Consider the following 19,578-nt stretch of genomic DNA (forward strand, 5'->3'; position numbering starts at 1 on the left):
CGGCTTTGGGCTTGGAAAAGAAAACTCTTGTAATTACGATGGTAAAACTTTTGTTGAGATCCCAAACCTTCATTTTCTTCCTGACCCCTTGCGTGGCTCCGGTGGCGCGCTGTAGGCACGATGCTCTGCTCTGCCGGGGAGCTGGAGGGCCCTGGAAAAGGCTGCTCATTATGCACTGGCTTCAGGGCAAAGAAGAAATCGTCAATAGGACGGACTCTGAAATAAAATTAGTTCTGGGGGAGCTAGAGCAAACTGGGATTTGGCTCATAGACAACGTCTGGAAATACCGCAAACTCGAAACATCAGTGCTTGTGCTTCCCTTGTCGTGCTGAAGCAGTGGGAGAATGAACGTAGGTTGTAGTGCGTTGAGGAAATGGATCTCTGCGTTTTCAGAGTCTGGGGCTGTGAATACAGGTATTGCTGCCTCGCGTCTTCTTTTTTCCCTCCTTTCAGAATTTGGAAACATGAGGCTACAAATGGGGAATACAGGAGTGAGAAAGCAGTGCTGACTGTCACTTACGGGATTGAAATTGTGGTTCATATCCGGAAATTTTGTTTGTAGTGTCATATAAAGCTGGGGAGAGATGAAATCTGCAGAGATTTGAGAAGGATCTGCGGAGATCCTGGGAAAGAATGAGTCAAGCTCTTTTTTCTTTTCCTGGTTCTCGGTATGTAGTGAGCAGTTGGTAGAATTTATTAGGCCTCAAAGTATTTATTACTGAAGACTTCCTGCTCTAGAGCATTCCATAACAAGGTATTATCAATGCTAAAACCGTGTTATTGGTCTTGTTTTTTATCTCTTTAGATTATAACACAATTTTAGCAACTATGTTCAGCAGCTTGCTGTGAATGAAGTAGACTTTGTCTCAGAAAATGGAACGTCCCTGTTCTCATTTTTCTCTCTTTTGAAAATGTGAGCTATACAATAACTGCTTGTCTCCCTCTTTGATTTAGTATGCTGCTTTGGCATTGATTCACGTTTGAATTTAGTGACTGGCTTAAATTTTGTATTTTGGAGCTGTTTTCCCCCCCGCTATTGCAGGCTGACTGAAATCAGTTGAACTGACTTCAAAGGCAGGATAAGCAAAAATTTGTTTTTATATGGGCTGTTTCAAAATCTTTAATGGCTTCTAAAATTGCTCATGGTAAAAAAAATAAGGAAGGAAACAGTGTGACCTTTAAACGAAGCTCCATATATCCCATTTTCCTATGCCAGAAGTCAGCCCAGACAATGAGAGATTGAAAGAATTAGGGTTCGTGTTCATAAAGGGTCTTTCGCTTTTTGCTTTTGCAGATAGGTATTTTTTTTATTTGCATCGCAGATTGAACAGACTTTACAGCCGCCTTTTAATCAGTTTCTGTGTTTGAGCCAAAACTTTCTTCCTTTAATTACTATCTGTTGGAAATGGAGTAGCAGTTGTGTGTCACGGCAGAAAATTGTGGGTCCTAAGAGTAATACCTCTTACTACTAAATGCTTACGCTTGACAATAGTGCTTAGAGTTGTGATTTCAGTGTTTTCTTAAAAAAAATATTTTTTAGCACTGCTTTTTGCCGAGGATTAATGCAGCTGTACGTTAAAAAGAGACAGATGTGGTTCAGTCTTGCAGCGATTGACTCCGTAAAGCAGGTTGTCCCTCTAATCCCGACGTGTGCCGATCGCTGCCGCTGGTCATCAGCTGCAGCCCGGGACGTGGGTTTTGTTCCGAGCAGAGCCGGAGGATTTGTGCACCGATACACTCGTGGGGTCACATCTTGAGTAATAAATTGGGAGCTGTTGTATTTTATCCTCCACGCCTACTTCTGTGCTTTTCCACCCCACTGAGTTTATCCGGTTTTCCAGTACCTAAATCATCCTTGCTCGTATCTTTGTGGATAGTTCTCCTCCGGAGCTTGTCTTACGTGTGATTTCATCCCCTCATTTCCTTTCAGACAGCTTTCAGTTTGAATTTTTCCTGGTGGATGTTACAGTTTCACGTAGTAGGTGGTGAACCTGTGGCCGCTGCTGTGCTTAGAAAGCAGAGGGCACTTGCTAGGGGTTCTCACCTGGTGTCCAGGATCCTAAAAGCTTTCGGGTACCTTGTGCCAAACTACTCTAAAACCTGGAAATCTGCAGGTCTTTTAGTTTATTTGGCCATTGCTAGCGCTCAGTCCGGCTTTCTGTCCCAATACATCGTATGCACCAAGTGTCTGCGGCTTGTTCTCTGCTCCTTGGAGTGCCACACAAGCATCTCTTACTTGATCTATAAAAAAAAATCAAATAAATTTACAGATTTAAGGTGGAATGGTTGGTCAGAGTCTGGGTAGTATTTATCCTTCAGCGATTGTCAATCTGCTCTTCTACTGCAGAAATAATTTCCTGTTTCTCTACCTCAGTTTCCTATTTTTCAAACGAAGTTGAAGTAATTTAGGGCATGCTCCTAAGGAGCTGAAATAATGGAAGGTATGTCTATGTGAAGCAGCGTCTTTGTTTGTAAAATTGTTATTTTTACTGATGTAAGCTCTCCTTAAATTGTCTGCTCGGAAAGAGGGCTGAGGGGTCAGCACCCAGCCCACGGGGACAGGTGGGGGAAGGCCGAGATGGGTCTGGAGCAAAGCTCAAGTGTGCGCGACTTGAAAATAAGGCAGCAGGCGTGGAAAAGGTGTGGTTTCAGTACCCAGAGTGACGAGGAAGAAGTGTCGTGGTGTGTGAGGGATAACAGTTCTGACCCTTTTATAACAAAAATAAGAAGTCCAGTGTGCAGCTACTAAATAAAATGGATTAGCACCGAGTAAACGTTGGTCTTGCTTTCCACTGCTAAAGTGAAGTTCACTGGCTCTGATCTCTCCGCAGCTTTTTGGTAGGTATTTGCATGCTGAAGAGTGGCCTGCTATTTTTGTGCTTGGAAACACACAGATGTTTCTCAGTTACGTCCAGAAGGTGCGGGCGATCTAGTGGGCTTCGTGCTCTTGCTGGTGTCTTGCTGAAATAGGTGAGCTTTCCTGCAGATCTTCTTTGCCTGTGCTCTTAGATTTATTCTCTTAAAAAAAACCCCAACCCTGTGCTAACTAGGCTTTTGCAAGTTCCTGTTTATTTAAGATGAGGGGATATCTTCTGTTGCTTTATATAAAAGATAGGAAAAATCAACATCCTGAGCCCATCGGCTGAAAGGGAGAAGAGGAGGGTCAGCGCTCGTAGCGCACGGCTCCGTACCGTGTTCAGACGCCCTGGTGGGGCAGCTGGACAACCCTGCTGCCCGTCATTTATGATCCCGGGGGCTAAGGAAGTGTAATATCGAGATTTCTGCACGTTGATGTGATGTGCTATGATCCTAGGGGCTCGTCGATGCGAAATGCACGTCTGTCTGCCCTGTATCCTGATGGCGTTTGGGCTAAATCCGTTCTCAGGACCAGATCTCTTCATCCTCTCTGAGCTCCTCGTAACCAGTGAGAGGTTTGGCCCCCCGATGCTCAGCCCTCGGGGGTTGAGGCGTTGCGTTTCGCGGTGCGCGCTCCTCCCGTGGTGGCAGCGATGAGATGCGGAGCTCTTGCTGCTGCTGCACGGATGCTGCGTGCAGGGGCGTGGAGCCCGTCCCTCGGGGACCACTTCGCTTCCGCCGTAGGGAGCTCTGGGAGGCCGCTCTTTTCCCATGCCTGGCTCCTCATTGGGGTAAAGGTCCGTGAATTCCGCGTAAATATTTACCATATCCCATCCTAGCCAGCTGAGAGCCGCTAGCGCTGTTATTTAGCGACAAGAAGAGCTTTGCTTATTTGGCTTGCGGGGCGTGCGGTCTGTGCATGGGCGAGAAGCGATGGGTTCCCTACTCAAAGGAGTGCGAGGGAGGGAGCGGGGGGCAAAGCCGTAGTTACTCCACACAGAATGGCACGACAGAGGGAGGAAACGGCGGGGAAGCTAACCCTGAAATACAAAGGCTTGTAACTTGCAGTGCGATGTTTTAGAAGCACTTAAAAATAATTTTTCTAGCTTAATGTTTTATTGCATTGGCTAAACGAGGCGCATCTGCTAATTCTTTCACTGTCGTGCCTCCGTTCATAGGAGGTGTTTGTTTAAAGTGGTGGTATTCCATTTCCAGTCCAAGCCGTATCTTAGCTGTCTCTAATTTCTTCTAAAAACCTGGTTGTGCCAGACGGTCTTCCTAGCTTTTTTGGTCAAAGATTTATTTATTTTTTTCCAAATTGTTTTCTTCTTATGTCCTGTGGCTGAGAGAGTACGGCGGGAAGGAAATCTGGGAAATCAGAGTAGGAAGCAAGATAGAAGCTTCCATTCCTGAACCTTTCTTGTTTTTACATTGTTTCCTGGCAGCTGCATCGGTTTGGACTTGAAAGGAATGCATTGTGTTGCTTTTTCTCAGAATCCGTAGATAAAATATAAATCAAAATTAATACTGCGAAATTATAAGCTTGTTATGTACCGAAGCCAAAACCTGCAGCCAACAGCTGAGCCTTGCGTCACGGGGCTGTGTGGTTCCGCAGCGATGGTGCTGGATGATAATCCCGGGTAAAAATCAGTTGTTCCCGTGCCCATCCCTGTTGTGAGCGAGTAGAGAACTTTGTCTCAAGCGGTGATGTGTGCCACGTTTGTGGGATTTTGATCCCGGACATAATATGCTACAAAAGATGACGGCTGGTGCTTCAGAAAGCAATGTTCTTCCAGAAATTGGGTATTCCAGGAAAGGAGCAGGCTCTGGGCTGGCTCTGTTCGCTTACACCGGCCTCCTCTGCGCTGGTTTTGCAGCGAGAAGGAAACCTCAGAGCAAGAAGCGAACAAATGTGCTGGGAGGCTCAGGAGTTAGAAGTTCATTCTTGTAATAGTTTTCCAAAAATGTTGCTGCTGTGTCCTGGGCTTAAATCCCTCTTCTGCTCGATACTGGTGGTACGTTGAGATTTCGCTTAGTATCTTCACGGTATTTATGACTTCCTTGCGATTCAGAGAAGGCTGCAGGATCCATTCCTGAAGCTTTTAACACTGTTTCCCGGCACAAATGCGTTTTTTCCCCAAGTGTTTATGGCAGTAAGAGACTTTTTCTGTTCAAGGGGTCTGAACATGTCCCCTCCGAGGTAAAGGCATAGCAGAGCTCTGCGGTGTGCTCGTCTCGTATGCCTCCCTTTGCTCGCTGGCCTGAGGGGTTGCAAACCAAAGGCTTTGCCTGCAAATCTGAAAAAGCAAGCCCCCTTTGAGTTTGCAGGGATGTAACAAATAATACTCTACGGTGTTATACCTGTTTGTTCTTAAGATTGTAAAGCAGCTTAAGAATCTTAGCCCGGTGGCGTTTTGCTCTTGTATGGCAGGGAAACTGAGGCACGCAGCCGTGAAGTGTGGGTTCGTGGAGGGGAGTAGAGCTGGGAACAGGGACCTGGTTCCGCCCATCCGTCCCAGGCTCTGCTTGTTGGAGGGGACAGCAAATGAACGAGCTGCTCTGAGCAGTGAAGGAAGGGGAAAATCTGCGTTTCAAGCAAAATACAATTTACTGAAGTCAGGTGAATCCGCCCGCTCACGGTGTTTCGTCAGTGCTTCATTTACCGATGAGCTTTAGGGACGGAAAACAGGGTATCATTCATTTTAAAATGTAAACCAGCTTTCAAAATCTCTGCTCTGATACTCTCTTAATGTCTTAGCAGTGGCTTTTTGTGCACGTGATTCTCGCTCAGGCATGAGTAAAGTGGCTACGAAGCTCTGCCCTGGGATTTGCAACGATTTTCCCCTCACTTCCTTAAGGCTTTGTGATTCCCTGTTTGCTTAAAAAAGGCACTGGCTGTTTTTTTCCGTGCTTTAGGTCAGATACCAGGAGTGTTAAGGAAGAGGTGCTAGCCAGCGAGTAGCTGAGCAGCTGGCTACTCACTGCGGTTTTGCGTTTTTCTTTCCTCCAGTTACCATTTTCTTTTTGAGAGCTGGCGTTTTCTCGTCCGATTCGTGAAATTCCTGGAAAATGAAGAGCTGAGCAAATCTTTCAGACTAAGAACCGACTAAATACAGCTTACGATTCTTTAGAAAATGATAATGCACGCCACAGGGAAGATGGAAGCATGGAAAATACAAGCTCAGGCTGGGAAATTACGGCATGTTTAGAACCGTGGAGCAGATAGGGGTAGGAGCTGATTTCTTTGGCTTCCTGTCTGCTGTGTAATTGTAGCCTTGGTGCAGTTGTGGCTTTGAGGTTATATTTGGTACCGGCACACATTGGACTGGGCAGCACACAAGTTACGGTGAGTGTACTCTGTAATATAAAAAATAAATCCCGAGTGCAGAAGAAAGGAACTCTTTATTAATATATGAAGCGATTTATGCAGATTCATCTCTTTAATAGCCCCCGTGATTTGAGGAAGACGTGGGGCTGAATTAGGGATGGCAATTCAAACCCCCCTCCCCCAGATATCGCAGTCGAATGAGGTGGTTTACGGCAAAGGCTGAAATAGAAATGGTGCTTTTTCCCCTCTCGTCCCGCTGCATGCGGCGGCTTGGCTGCTCGCTGATGGAGTGCCAGGCATCGCAGCGCCTGGGGCATGGCTGGAGCCCTGGGAAGATTTACATTAATCAAACACAAACAGACAGCGTAGCGTGAAGAAATTTCTTTCCCGCTAGCGGCGCTCACAAACTTAATTAGGTTATTGGGGCAGAAAAAGAAAACAGCCCCTTCACCCCCCGGTCCTTCTTCCCCAGGGCTGGAGCAGCCTTGGAGCTGTACGAGCTCGCTGCCCCCCCTGCTCTGACCTCCTGGTTCCCTTCCCGGGATGACAGAAAGAGGCGTGCTTTCATTCTCCCCCTCTTTCCTGCCCTCCTCTCTCCCAAAACAATACCGGGGCTCTGTTTTCCTGCGGCTGTGTGCCTTACAGGTGCCACGCCGGAGACGGGCGTTTGGAAAACGCCCGCAAACAGACGGCGTTAGGTGGCACGGCGCGACCCCGCGGGAGGCTGCGAGGATCCGAGGAAAAATCCGGCTGCAAGAATCCAAGCCTTTTGCTCACGTGCCTCACGTGATGCGGTTGCTTTGATCAGGGATCTGATTAAAAAAGAAAAACCCGTAATATTTATGCGCGTGAATGCGTAGGTACACGCGTGGAACACGTCTAGGGGTACTGCACACACGTACGTGCCTTGCAGGTAGGTGTTGCTCTGTCCTCTGGGAGCTCCGGGAATGCAAAATGGTCAAATCCCGGCTCCCTGCTGGCTGCGCCGCCTGGACGCTGCTCCGCGGAGGAGGTGGGAGAGGAGAGGTGGAGTTTGGTCCCATCCCTCGAGTGGACGGCCGGGCAGATGCCTCCCGGGGAGGCTGGAGAAAAAGAAAATCGGCTTCGCAGGGGTGGTGTGAGCTCCTGGAGGGGCTCGGTCTCGGCGTGCTCCCCCTGGGAATGGGCCTGTGGGATCTCCCTGCTCAGCTGTGTCTGGTGAACCAGGTAATAGCTGAGAGGCTTTGTTCCTTTTCTGCGCTCCGTGAATATGCTGAAAGATGAGAAAATAGCTGCCTTGAATGCAGAGGAGAGGGGAAGAATTTTTCTTTCAGTATCTGTCGGAAAAAGGAGGGTGGGAAGGTTTAGGTTTTTCTCTCGCAGGGCTTTTCTTTTTTTTCCTCTTTCCATTCTTTTTAATGGCTGCTGCGTGAACCTTAGTTACTCTTTTGTGTTTCCATTGTAAAAATGGCCAATTAAATATGATCGTTGGGAAAATCTGCCTCGGCGTCTCAGCTGAAGAACAAAGCTTTTGACAGCTAGGAAAGAAGCCTTGGGTGTAGATGCGGGCAGCGGTACCTTCCTTCCAGTTCCCCGTGCTGCATTACGTGCCAGCCCTCGCGCACGCTTAGCAGCGCCTTCTCACCAGCTTCTGCAGGCTCAGTGACGGTGATGCGATAAGCTGATAGCTGATGCATGTTGATATTAAATACCAAGAAACTCAAGAAACCATCTTTGAGGTGTGTTTTTTTTTTTCCCTGAAAACAGCTTTCTCTGAAATTTTCCTTTTTTTCTTGGATTTCGTTGTATAGCGTTTAAAAAAATGAAGCAACCTGCATCGGTGGAGGATCTCCAAAGCGCTGCTCGGGGCAGTGCTGCTGGCGCGGGGTTGAGACAGCGCTCACGCAGCGACGGCCGCTGGAGCCTTCTCGCCGCTAGCCGTAGCTCCTGCTGATGCAGGGCATGGAGATTTGATGTAAAAGGGCTTGGCGCGTGCTAATCACTGCTAGGGCTTCTGTTACATGTAGTGTGTGTACGTTTATATATATATTTATTATATATTTATTATTTTTTGAGTGGGTGTGCTGTAAGGTGGATAGATGCTCGCTCCCCAGGAAGGCAGTAGCGCGGGTGGCTCGGCCGCCAAGAGGAGACTCGGAAACCCCGAGGGACAAATCCCGAGGGACAACCCGTAGGTATTGCCACTGGGGCTGTCCCCGTGGCGCGGTGCCCGCGGGGAGGAGGCAGCGAGACCTGGTGGCACGGCAGGGGGTGGGGAAAGAGCTTCCAACCGATCCCGAGACGTCCCACAGCCCGATTATCTCTGCACCGCTGCCACGTCTCGAGGGATTTCGCTGCCATCACCTCCCGACAGCCGGTAGGTTTCCTACGTAGATGATTTTTTTTTCCTTTCTTAAAGCTTTATTTTAAGAGAACCAAGAGGCAAACGCTCACACAAACACGTTCGGAGACCTATTAATAGCCGTGTGTTTGACTCATGTTGTTCTCAGGGTCTTGAGCCATTTTACAAGCGGCGTGGCTTCGCTACTGTTTTTTTTTTCCTGTTGTTCCTTCCATTTTATAGTAGAAGAAACAGGGCTTGATATTACTGTGAAATCCTAATCCTGTCTGCTGCTCCAGCCCTTTACGGTTGGTCATTTTGCATTTATCCTGGAACTTAGATGAAGGGGAGGCTGAAATGCTGGGAGGAAAGCTGGCCGTGAATGTCGGTGTGAATTTTTTCACTTTTCACGCAGTGTATCCCGAATCAGTCTGATTGCCTTGTGCTTTATGGGTGAGACCTGCGTTTCAGGGGAAGAGGAAGTAATGGGTCTGTGTATCACAGACGTTGCTTTGTTTTTCTTAGGCAATGCAAATAAGATAGCTGTAACTTCAGTGTATAGCTTAGCTAACGTCTTTGCAGCTCAGTTGACATCACGCACTTTCTTTTTTGTAAATTCTGACGAACTGACATATGCTGTTGAGAAATCGTCCATGGATACTTCTAAAATCAGAGCTCATACTAAGAGAGAAACCCTCTTTGGAAGTGCTGAAGCAGATAAAGTGAAATACTCAATTAGCTGCAAATTCTTAATTTAGTCTCAGGTAGTTTAGACTCGTGATGTCACGCTAATGTTGTTGCCCTTGGTGTTTGCATCTGCCTTAGTAAAACTTCACCAGGGGAATTAGCTACGTTAGAAGCTGAAAGGCTAAGAGCTAATAATCCACTGTACAGGTTAAGCAACAAAGTGGTAACGATTTCTTGCTCCTCTCTCTGCTACAGCATTTGTTTGTAATATAGTGTGTGTATCCAATTTTTCCTTGGTGTAAATTAGGCCACTGGGAGCACTTTGCCTTTGGGTAGTTTAAGATGTATTAGCCGTAAATTAGTTTATTGCAGCTGGCAAATATTTAGAAGCTTTGCAAAGGTCGTAAGGGTGAGCCTTGCCTGCACATCCTATGCAGGATGGGCGTAGTTTGACCAAAGGTTCGCGACTGGGTGGGAGAAGCAAAGGCAGGGCCGAAACTGCTTCTTGGTTGAGTGTCTGCTCAGCTCTGAGCTGATAAATTCCTCCTCCTGATGAGCCGGCAGGTCTTGGGTCTGGAGTGTTGGCGTTAGGTTTCTGGAGCGGCTGATGCACATTAACCTTTAAAGCAAGCTGCCAAGAGAATCTGAGGTAAATCTAAATTAAGGCAAGGTGCTCTTCTTGGAGCTGCTGTTGGCCGTGCTGACCACATTTGTTATGGGGGTAACATGACATTTTGTGCAGTGGGTCGGGCAAACTATCCTGATTCTTTTTAAATACATAAATGCATCAGTGAGGATGTAGCTGATGTACGTACTGCTGCTAATGTTTCCAAATTACGGTGAAATCTGTATCGAGATCAATCTGCAGCGAGCTGGTGTTGAGTCAGATAGGAGCTCGCAGTGCCAAGGAGCAGGAGGACCTAACCTCGTTGGTTCTTTTTTAAAACAGCTCATGAAAGGCATGTTGGAGGAGAGTAAATATGTCTTAGTGTGATGTTAAATACCCATAAATTTAAAAAAAAAATGGAGACAGATGGTTTGTCTCTGAAAGCTACGGAGGGAGAAAAGCCCGCTCACCTCTTTGAGTCTAGGCTAAAAGCTGGGTTGCAAGGGCTTACCCTGTCCTGCATCCCCTGATAGTTATGTCAGGTCTCTTTCAGCAGGAGCAAGGCTTCTAATTCTGAATTTCTGCAGTTACTGGAGAACGGACCCCATTTCTTACCGGTATCTAGAACCCGGGATGCGCGTGGGTCTAACAGGCTGTGGAGGTGCGGCGTTCCCGTGCCAGGCGCTGTGCTCACTTACCAGAAATGTGAACTCTGGGCCAAATATTCAAATGTGGCTCTGAACCTTGTACATATATTTGCAAAACTTAAAGCTGGGTAATTGGAATTAGCGTTACGGTCTTTTTGAAAGCTACGTTTCCAGTTGCATTGCGTGCGCTGTTTTTTCTCCTCCCTTTCTAATTGCTGTCTTTCGCTGTTTTTTAAGACCTGCTTCCACACACCAGCCGTGTTGCTGCTTCCCAACGACCACAGGCGAGGCACGGCATTAATAAGGAGCTCGGCTGGGTGCCTAATGACATGCAAAAAGCGCTGGGGCAGCGTGAGGAGCCATCTCCGAGCCCTTCTGCGTGCGCTGGGTGACAGCAAATCCCATGGCACTCGCTGGCTTCGGGTTCCTATGGTCGGTTTAGGGAAATGAAAAGGTCTGCCGCAGCGCCCCGGTTCCTTTGTGCCTTGCTTTGATTTTCGCGTGCATCTAACTAGAAAGCTTCTCCAGACTCCGTGTAGGAGGAGCGGTTGCAGGGAGGCGGGGAGCGGGGCTGCTTCCATTGAGCCAGCTCTGTATTGCAATTATTGGCAGGCAAAGCAAACATTTCATTTCCCCGTAATTAGCTACAGTTTACGGAGGCAGGTTAATTTGGACCGCCACGCCCTGTCTGCGCAACAATCCCTCTTGCTTTATGCGATTCTTCCAGAGTGGGGAGCAGGCTGTGGGCAAAAGGGGTTTTTTAAGTGATTTTCAGAAAAGAAAATTGGGGAAAAAATCAGAGCACCCATGTTCTGCGCTATTTTTCCCTCCTCAAAGAGCTGAAGCTCAGGTTGCTAAGATGATATCAAAATGGGGAGAAAAGGGCAATTTTGGAGCTCCTGCTATATTGTCACGCTGTGTTTATCTCAGCTGCTTTTCCTTATTTCAGCTGCTTTTCCTTCCTTCAGGGAAGCTTGAGCTCTCTGTGCCTGGGAATATTTGTCTATAGCCTACTTAAAAATAAATAAGCAAGAAAAGTGGGTCATAACTTCTGAAATCACAAGGCTTGACCTTTCTACTGTACTTGGTCAATGCTGCTACATGGGTAATGCAAGAAAAATTTGCAGCAAATGAATGAAGAAATCGGGGGCATTTCTTCTTTGCAGAGCACTGGATTTTTGTTTAATTTTTTATGACATTTTCTGAAGGTCTTTTAGAAGATGTTGGGCTTTTTTTAAAAAGGTTTTCTTAATGTTTAATTCATTTATTTATTTATTTCCTTTCAAAGATGTGAATCTTGCTTTCCCAGTGGTGGAAACTGACTGAATTAGGAACTCGTAGCCAGCCAGATTGGGAAACCAGCAGAAAATCACCCATGATTTGGCCACCTCTGTTCTCCATCAGTTTCTGAGCCGTGTTTCGAGGGCAAACCTCATCCCCACTGCTTGAATCTTGCTTCTAAGCTGCACCCGAAGGCAGCACGGGGGGCACACGAGCCACTTGGTTTATTTATGCTCTCTTCCACTGCCCCCCTCCCCAGCTCCGGTTTGTTTGTCTGCTCCTACCCAGTCGTAGAGGCAGGAAACAATAGGTGGCCTTGTTGGAAGGCTGGAGCTTCGGGCCCCGAGATGGAAAGCTGATGCTTCCGAGCCTTGGAAGTCGGTCAGGAGCGGCAGAACAGTGCCGGCTGCTGAAAATGTCTCTGTCCCCTCCCCTTTGTAGAGTTTCTGAGGGGACTGAGAGTTCTCGCAGGGTCCTGGCTTGAGCAGCAGAGCAGCACAAAGGCCACATTGAGAATAGCTGCTGGGGAAGCCCTCCTTCCTTGCCGGCCCCGTAAATGCAGTTCTTTCTCCATGAAAAGCCCTGACATCAGCTCTTGGAAAAATCCAAGTGCTTGTGTCATGGAAAATAGCTGAGGCACTTGCTTGGGCTGGGACTGAATGACCGGACTGTGGATGAAACTCCTCTGGAGATGCTTTTCTTCTGCCCCTTCCAAACGCTCCTGTTCATAGAGAAATAGAAACCCTTCCCTCCTGGAAGTGGGACAGCAAAAGGGTGCGTAGGAAAGAACTACCATGGGCTACGGGAGACTTGGAGGGCACTGCTTGCCTTTTTTATTTATCTATTTAACATACACTACTGGAAGCTCCTTTCAGAGCTGAATGGATCTAACTGCAAAGTCATATTTCCAGGAGGGAACAATGCTGATTTAGGTGGGCAGTACCACCTGCATCATCAGGAAATTCCACGCACCTCCTTGTATGGAGGCAGCATCTCCATGTTTCTGCCATACATTTTATGAAGAAGACTTATCTTTGCATTCTGTTTTTCTTTCACCTTTTAAAAAGCTTCAAGTTTTCCTCTTGCTCCCTTCTGCTCGCTGCTTCTCTCCACCCGTCTTGAAGAAACCATCACCCAACGTAAAGGTCTCGTTGGATAACTGTGAGAATGAAGGCTTCCCAAAATACACGTGGTGCTAGAGTGCAGCAACACTCCTCTGTCCAACACTGCTGCGTGTGTGTGTATACATACGTGGATTTTAAAGCTCTCAGAGGACCTGTCCCTGTGACGGAAAGGTGCTGGCACTAGCACTGCTGGACTGCTCTTTCCCTATAGAAATACCTTCCTTTAGAGCCCTGACCTTCTCTTCTTAGGCCATCAGAAACCTGCTGGCTTTCCAGACTTGCAAAAAAAGCATCATTTTTCCCCTCAATTTTTAACAGAATTGATCTTGATCTCATTTAAATGCTAAACTCAGCACTTCTGGTTGCCACAGCAGTGGTCTCTTGCATTGATCCACCAAGAAGCACGTTGATGGGCCGTGTGGGCTACTCCGTATCTTCCAGCCTAAAAGGAAAACTAAATAGCGCATTCTAGTTGTGTGTAGAAACACTGGTGGGCCAGAAGAACAAAATACAGCATTGACCAGGATGGAGGCATTTGCTGATGCTTTCTTAGGGCCAATCCAAGCTGCTGGGAACGTTGAGAAGATGGAGAGCTGTGGGGTCAGCCCAAGAAGATAAGAGCTTTAGGGGCTCTCAGGCCACTGCTTTATGGTTCCTGGGTTCCTTCTGCGAAGGCAGAACTAAGCCTGCTGGCAAAGCTGTCAGTAATCTAAAGCTAATAATGCCACGAACGATTCTTCCATGAGTCATTGCGTCAGCTGTGGTTGTTGCCTTGGACTCCTACAAAAATAACATGAAAACTTTTATTGCTCAGCTCGGTTTCGCCTCCTTGTGCACTTGCTACGGTTTTAGGCTCCATACGTTGGCTCTGGGTGGTCCTGGGAATCCGTTTGGTTTCCTCCTTCACTGGGCTTTTTCGCTACACCTTGTGTTGTGCTCTGTTGTCACCAGTCTGCAGTTGTTGTTGTGTTTTTTGTTTTTTTTTGAGGAAGAAAACTGGTTTCCTGTGCTTATGTCCTTTGATATGGGGAAGAGATGATGGTGCACAAAGCTGCTCCGTAAGTGGGTTAATGCCGGGGTAAACAGACGCGGTGTGTTGAATCGGTGGTGTCCACAGAATAGCTGCTGTGGTTGCAGCTGCACTTTGTGGGCAGTGCAGGGAAATGGCAGACTTGTGTCTGCGTTTTTTCTTGGTTGCTAATAGTTGCCCACTTGCTGCATCTGTGTTTCTCTCGATCCGCCTGTCATTTGCTATCTCATCAGTTCCTTTTACTCGCCCGCTGCCCTGTACAGAGCGCGTCTACCCCTTTTTGTTGTGGCAGAAGACTGCCTTTAGCTCTATATTAAGGTCACATTGGTACTGCTTTTGTTCGGGTCCTGTCAGCACTCTGCCACAATACCTTTCTCAGGGCTTTTAGGCCCAGCAAACAAGTGGCTGGTGGCTATGTGCGTCTGCAGACTGGGGGAATATAAATATACAGAGGGTTCCTGTTTCTTTCAAGATGCAATTCTGAGAACTACCTGTGAAATGGCAGTTCAGACATCCATATTCACTGCACTTTCAAGGCACCTCCTTAAACCTACTAGATTTACACAGAAAACACAGCCTTTTTCTGTCTGTTATCAGTGCAGGTCCAACCAGGGCATCAGAAATAAAGCCTTGTAGGTACTGAGGGGAGCTGCATGCACTGGATGTGTTCAAAATCAAGTTGTGAAACCAGTGATGTTTAAGTGAGCAGACTTCAGTCCTTCCATTACAGGATCTCTTTGGGTACGGATGAGGAAGAGGAGAGTAGAATCCGGCTCTTCCTCCCAGAAATAGAGGGGGCAGCTGCCCAATTCTGTCACCAGCATCCATGGAGGTGGTGCTAGCAGAAAGCCTCCCACTGACTCGTTGCTTGGTGAAAACCTTCTGAAGTAGGGTGATGTAATTTTAAATAGCTATGGTTTGGGGCTTTTATTCAGGGGAGGATAAGACTTAGAGTTAACCTTTAGTTTTCCTCTTCTCTAAGTGCGTGGGCAAGACGAATGAGCCTGTAATTATTTCTCATCTCTGTCGGGTTTGGGGTAGTTGGGTGCTTTTGCTGCTTTTTCTCCAAATCCAGAATTCTCTAAGAGGGTTGGTCTGTAACGAAGCAACGCCCTATTTAAATGAAACTAATAAAGCAATGAAGAAGCTTCTATTGCAACTGTTCGTCTCCTAATTAAAGATTAGTTCCGTCAAGCAAGCAGTTTTGGGCTGTTCTCTTTTGTGTGGGTTTCACAATATTTCTTACTCATCTCAGCACAACTTGTAGTAATTTATACTTCCACTGAAATACACACAAGCTTAATTTCAGGCATGTGAGTAGTCCTGCTGAAGTAAAGGGAACTAAACTTAGGCACATGAGTAAATATTTCCAAGGTTGAGGCTCTTGTCTGAATCTAAATATTTTTTTCTTTGATCAGGTTTTGAGATAGCAAATACTTGAAATCTAGTAATATGTTAGCATGGGAGGGGAAAAAAAGGCAAAACAACAACAAAAAACACACCAAGAAACCCAACATGGTTATCTGAGTGCTGTGCTATTTATGGTCAGATATATTTTCAACCTCCAGGGCTGGAATGGAATGCTTTGTACTGCAGGGAGCTGGGAATCCTTCCTCGCTCTGGTGTGTTTTGACACACTAGATCTTAAAACTATCTTTTTCTGTCTTGGCTTGAAGGTAGCTTTTAGGCACCGGTCCAGTACTGAATGGTGCATGCATGTGTGAGCTAACTTGGAGAGGTGTAATTTTTAATCCACAGTGGTACTAGTTGTAGGTATATTTTTCTCACTTGGCTTTCCGGTAAATAGATTTTACTAATGCAGCATGACTAACAAGACATACTTTTAGTAATTTGATGCATTTAAATTGCTTAAATTATTTGACCCAGTATTTTAAAAACAGAATGTGACTTGGCTTTTAATTGTTCCTGGTATTTGGGAGTTGAGAGAGTGGAACAACTTGTTTGAAAATGTGCTGATGTTCATCAGTTATCAGACAAAATGTCTACAGGGTTTTATCATGGAGCCTAAACTTGCCAGCTCGATCTGGAATTAAACCTCCAGCTGTTAACCGCGCCCTGCCGTGCCTACAGCCTGCGTGGTGTTTACAGAAGTAGGTGAAATCCATTTTATACATTATATATGGTGCTGAATGAAGTAAAGCAGCGAGGGGAGGTTCAGTACTACTTCCAAACGTAATGCTCTGTCCAAGTGAAGGTCAGTGGCACTGGGACACAAATAGCTGTGGAATAAACTCATGGGGGACGCTGTTGTGTACTTTGTGCTCCGTTTATCCAGTGGCACTGTGCCATAGCGTGCAAGTGATGTACTATCTGGGAAATGAGGGACATCTTCAGCCAAGAAATGTCAGGTAGCGTTCTAGGGCTTGGGGAAGAGAAGGGGAACTTCTCCTGCCTAGTGCGGTTTTTACAGGTGTATTTATAGTCTCAGCTGTATCTTCCATCTCTCATTTCTGTGACTTCACACCTCGGTGGGCTGAGGCTATTGCAGGCCTTGGAGGGGACTTTTCTGGGGGTCTTCACCTCCAGCTCAACCAGCCCCTTCCTCAGCTGTGGGCTGCACCCAGCACCTCCATGGCCACGCTGGGCGCAGAATTACCGGCCGTCAGGGGACCGGGACCTGCCTTGGCCTTGCAGGCGCTGGGACCGTGACCCGCTGCCGCTGGCCTCCCCACCGCCGGCCTCCCTCCGCCAGGGAGCGGGGCGAAACTGGGGAAGCTGGCGGGCGGCCCAGGGCCTCCAGTGCTTCCCAAACCTCCCTCGGCCTCCTCCGGCCTGCAGCAGGCCCCGGGGGAAGGCTGAGCCGGGAGGCAGCCAGCGCCGGCTCCCAGGGGCCTCCCTCATGGGCCTAGGCCCGAACGCTGCTGCCTCCCTCATGGGCTTAGGCCCAAACGTCGCTTTGCTCTCCAGCGCTATCGCCGGCTGGTTGTTCCGTACCCAAAATCCTGAGGGCGGCTGCAGCCTTAGAAGAGGAAGCTGCGAGGTTTTGGCTCTTGCTCAGGACTTGTCTGCTCCCCGTTCACGTCAAAGCGCAGGAAGAAATCCTGAGGATTTCAGCCGGGGGAAAAAATACAGCTTGAAAAAAACTTCAGTGTTTCCTTTATAAATAACGTCTACAGCTTGTGTACAATAAGTTGAAACCTTGTTCGTAACTTCTAGACCTCGAAAATACATCATCTGCACTCGGTGCTTGAACACATAATAAATAGCTCTGAACCAACCAAAACAGTGCAACAGGGAGCTAATTTTACTTTGTTTGTAAATGGTTTCTTTTGCTGTAGGAGCTTAAGCCTGGAGTTCTGGGTGCTTGATAAGGAAGCCTACGGAATAAAAGTTTTCCCCCATCAAAGCATTTGTTAGTGGTGTTAGGAAATTTTTATGCAACTCACAAGCGAGTGCATTAGATTTAAAAAAAAAAAAAATATATATATAATCTTAACCATCTTTCCCTGCCTTTGAAGGGATGATGGTTTGTCTGCCCCTGGATTTCTTTGTTTCCCTTTCTGCTCTTTGAAAGCGACGCTCGGTTATTGCTGCATCTGCTTACCGTGCGGCATTCAGGCCAGGCCGGGTTGGCCTGGGATGACTTTTGTTTTCTTTGCTTTGGGATTCAGGCTGTCTGTCCTGCACAAAGCAGTTCTTTGCTGACCGAGATCCGCAAACGGCAGGGCCGAGTGCTGGGGCGATGTGGCTTCGCAGGTGGAGCAGTGCGAGGAGAGGCTGCGTTCGCTGCACCTCGCTTATTTGAATCTGTGGATTTCCCAGCTCCTGAGGTGAAAATAGTGATTCCTGGCTTTTTGTGGGGGAAGAGCTCCAGCGCTTCTGTGGAGTCTGGGTGCACCTTTTCTTTAACTGATAAACTTCTGTGCTGCTTTACCTATCGGTTCCTAAGGCGTATATGATCAAACCTGTCTGTCCCCTTGGTTTTGAAGCCGTCGGTGCATTTCAGCTACATTTGCTTCTGCTCTCTACGAGGTGGCAGGTGTCTTGCTGTGCGTAGTTATTGTCAGGAATAGGCAGCCACCACTGCCACTGTCATTTGAGTTTCTTTTGCCTAGTGTGTCATCAGGTGCTCACCTCGGAGTGCCTGGCGTTCAGCCTTGCGTAGGGGCTTGGCGCGTGTGAGCTGGCCAGTGCTTCGTCCGTCCGCAGTTAAGTTGTTATTTGAAGCGAGGGATTATGCTGGGTGCTTCTTCTGTGTATCCAGTTCTGTTTTCCAGGTAATTGGGAAGGAGTTAGCAGCTCTGAGCCTGTGCTGTTCCCGGCTGGGCTGCTCAGTGCGGCACCGAGGACAAGAGGATGTGAGGTGCTCCTCCTTGGAGAAAGGAGCCTAAAACCCAAGGTGTGCGGTTGGGGCAGGCTTGTGGGCAGTGTTCGAGGCATCTGTAATGCTCCAGAGCGCTCCTGGGGAGCGGTTTGCTTCTGCCCATTGGAGCAGTTTGGTTGGGCAAGGCCATCGCTCAGCTCAGCTGGACGTGGTTGGAGGTGGTGCCTTTGGGAGCGTCCTGCTCCGATGGCAGTTTTGTTCTCTACTGCGGGATATTGTTCTTTACTAAATAGGTCTGCTAAAAAAAAAAAAAAGTCATTTAATGCCCTGTTAACTTCTGTGGTATTAGATTTGTTTTTACTTGAATCTCCTCCTGACCCTCACCTCGTTACGTTTTGGAAAGCCTATGTAAACAGGAAAACCCAAGTGCAGTAAGGATAACTGGTGTGTGCGTGGGGAATTACCAGCTACAACAATTGTAGATGTACTCATTTAGAACAAAAGGTGATTTGTTCTTTTTTCGTCAGTACATGTACAGGTCTAAACGTCTGTATTGCTTTCCAGCCAAAGGACCTGAAAAACGTTTAACAAGTAGCAATGGTGCAGCTAAATTTCTGAAAAGTTTTAAGAGTAAAGAGTTGCTTTATAAAAGTAGAGGTTGGTACCTTAATTTAGGTGGTGTACACCTTGCTCTGTCATTTTTCTGTGATAATTCAAGGGGAAAATATCCAGGTTTTATTTGTCTTATTTGTTTTTGTGTCTTATTTACTAGTTTAAAAATTCATATACACTTCTGCCTCCCTTTAACTCAGAGTTCCTGTTGCTTATGTTCTTTGTGCATCCCAGAAATAATATTTGGAATAGTTAATAGAATTTCAGCTTAACTTTATGCTGCTGTACTTGTCTCAAATTTGGCCAAGTTCTTAGTTTCATGAAAATAGTTAGAGGTCTTTTTAGGAGACGTCAGCATGATCTCCGATATTCCTGGACACCATGGAACCCACGTGGGAGGGACGTAATGGGAATGTCGCAGCTATAGGAGAATTTTCAGTGGGAGTTTGGGCTTTCGTAGATACCAGGACAGAAAAAATCAAGCTATGTTAATTTTTATTGTATGGAACTAGTTGTTGGGAGAGGAAGGTGATCCATGAGCCACTACACTCTAATGAGAAAGGCCTACTGGACACTGGATTTGGCGGCACAAATTCTGCTTCTGTTCTTTATTCCTTTTGAAACCTGAAGCATCTTGATAGTTTTTTGCCTAGTTGAATCAATGAACTAATAATTTGCTGAGGCGGAAGAATAGAAAAGCCTTGGTTGTTCTCTTCTGAAGACGTTACAGAGGAGTAAAATAACTGTGTATTTAAGAATAAGTGTTGTTATCAAGCATAATATTGAGAATCAAAAAAACAA

The 19,578-nt window shown here is 47.0% G+C and overlaps 1 protein-coding gene and 1 long non-coding RNA gene across 9 annotated transcripts in view; one reads left to right on the forward strand and one right to left on the reverse strand.

Moving 5' to 3' along the window:
- The window catches only part of ARHGEF12 (Rho guanine nucleotide exchange factor 12), a 77,209-nt gene that overhangs the window by 12,468 nt on the left and 45,163 nt on the right, over window positions 1–19,578 (forward strand). The window lies entirely within an intron of this gene.
- Window positions 1,274–7,388, reverse strand: LOC308182602. The gene is made up of 2 exons (XR_013941929.1): window positions 7,091–7,388; window positions 1,274–6,996 (listed from the first exon to the last, which is right to left on the reverse strand). It is a non-coding gene; the product is annotated as an uncharacterized lncRNA (long non-coding RNA).

Source organism: Anser brachyrhynchus (genome assembly GCF_964034855.1).
Source record: "Anser brachyrhynchus genome assembly, chromosome: 25".
Lineage (NCBI taxonomy): Eukaryota > Metazoa > Chordata > Aves > Anseriformes > Anatidae > Anser > Anser brachyrhynchus.